Genomic DNA, 2474 nt, shown 5'->3' on the forward strand with positions numbered 1-2474 from the left:
GATATTTTAGTCCAGCCGGGAGTATCTTCTCTCAGGTAGACTCCCAGGATCTCATAGGAGCAGTTTGCATCCAGTTTCATCCCACTCTAGACTTCCATTTTCTGTTGTGGCCCTTTAAGAAACAGTTACTCTTCATAGGAGTAGCTTTCTCAAAGAATTTAAACTGCTGCTCTATGGAGATTTACGTGTTTATGTGAAATATATACTTTACACATAAATATTTCATTGAACTGCATTTTCACTGTTTTGCTTTTTAATTCCATTCTCTAGTTAAATCTTTCAACAGGTCATTTGAGGCTAAGATTGTCTTCGCACCTGAAAACTTGTCTTTCCTGAACAATTTTCCCACATGTTCTCTTCTGTCCTAAGGGATGAATGTTAGTTGTCTTAAGGAATGTTCATTATGCCTACAAGAACTAGAGTCTGAGTGTTTAATAAATGTTCAAGACTTCTCAGGTTTTTTTTTTTTCAAATGGAAACAGGAGTTTGTATTCTCCCCCTTCAGTGGCTTTTGCTGTAAATCTTCCTGTTCCCACATTTAATGTCCCCTCTTGTCCTTAATGACATAATCATTTACATGTGTTACCTAATACAAGTAAAGAGACTCAACGTGGCTATGACTTGAGAGAGCAGAGCTTCCTGATTTAGAATCTTAAATGCAGAAAACCACAATTTGCTGAGGACTCGCTAGAGGAAGTAGCCATTATTTTAAAACCTCAGCTGGGTTTGATTTATAGTACATGGCTACTGGAAACTCATTTTGTATTTGTGTCTTTTCTTTCCATGACCCCGGAATGTAGCTGAAACTTATACAACATTCAAGTGTCAACACAGAGTTAATAAAACGATTATTGGGGAGGCATGCTGTAGGCTCTTTATTGAGGGGATGCTGTAGGCTCCTTATTGAGGGGATGCTGTAGGCTCCTTATTGAGGGGATGCTGTAGGCTCCTTATTGGTAGACACACTAGTTACAGTCTCTTAGCATCCTGCCTGATTCCATCACAGTTATATAGAAGAACCTCAGACTAGGTTACTCCAATAGACGTTTAATTAGTCTGTCCTAGACTAGCTTGAACTGTTACATTCTTGGTAACACATTCATGATGGTCATGTCCATCATCATCTCTGATTTTGCAAGCTGTAATTGCTCTGTATCCTGCTTGCCCTATAGACAACTCTCAGGTCACTTACCACATTTCTCTGTGTCTTTACTATGATCTATCTGTCCTGGCCTCTCCTGAACTTGTGGAAAAACACATTTTATTTTTATTCATTTATCACTTAACACAGGGCTTAGTAGATGTTTGTTTGTTTGTTTGTTTGTTTTGTTTTTGAGACAGGATAGTCCTGCAGAGTCTTGGCCATCCTGATCACTATATATATCAGGCTGGCCCCAACTCAGAAATGCCTCTGTTGGAATTAAAGACATGCATCAAGGATTTAATAATTTTTAATTGAACTGGCAAACATTTTTTATTATCTTGATTATACTGGTTAACTTATAGTCCTGAAATATCAAATGCTCAGCCCTGTAATAGTTCCCTACCACCTTCTAACAAGGACCAAATTGATAATACCACCATTAATTGCATACCAGCCCTGAGTCAGATATATTTATTATTTTTTATTACAGTTCTCCATTTAATTCCACATTACCATTTTTATTAATTATACTTTTATTAACTTTATTTAATTTTATATACAATAACATTGATAACAGTGTATGTATTTACAAGAGTGTATAGTAAAAAAGGTGAGGATTTGTCAAAAAGGAAGACTAGAAAAGTTAATAAATAAAGGGAAATATACCTCAGTTGTCTATCTTTTTCTTACAAGTCAAAATTCAGGTAATGGGAGAAAGAACACAATTATCTTGTTGTCTTGCACAGTGATTTCTGTTTGTCTTTGTGACTTTCCCAAAGAAAAAGAAGGTAATGTGTAAATGCTTATGAATTTCTTAAAAGTGGAATTAGCATCAAGTTCCCTTAAACAATAGAGTATTGAGTTTTAATTTAAAGCTCTGTTGAGAAATAGTATCAACTAGTTACAGCCCAAGAGCCAAGTTGAAAAGAACAAAGGTATTACAGACTTATCACATCTGGAGTGACCAAAACAAAGAAGTCTGGGCTTTCTCACCACGGGAAAACAACTCAGAAGGCCCTAAGGAGAAGGAGTCGGGGTGAGACTTTGAATGCACTCCAGTCTAAGCTCTACCATTTATCTTAATTTTACTAAGAATTAATTTTTCTCAAAATGGGGGGGGGATAGTTTTAAACATCATAAGATTCTTGTGAAAATTGACTGAAGAAAGCAGTACACGTGTGATTTATCTGTCTTGGTATGTGTCACACAACCAAGTGACTCTTAACTGGATTGAGTGTTGATTCTACCCTATAAATTGTCACGAGGATTAAGTGGAAAAGTGAACAGAAAGCAATTTTAATGGCCAGCTCATGGAAAATACACAATAGGT

This window comes from Grammomys surdaster, unplaced genomic scaffold, assembly GCF_004785775.1.
Source record: "Grammomys surdaster isolate TR1022 unplaced genomic scaffold, NIH_TR_1.0 227, whole genome shotgun sequence".
In the NCBI taxonomy this organism is placed as follows: Eukaryota; Metazoa; Chordata; class Mammalia; order Rodentia; family Muridae; genus Grammomys; species Grammomys surdaster.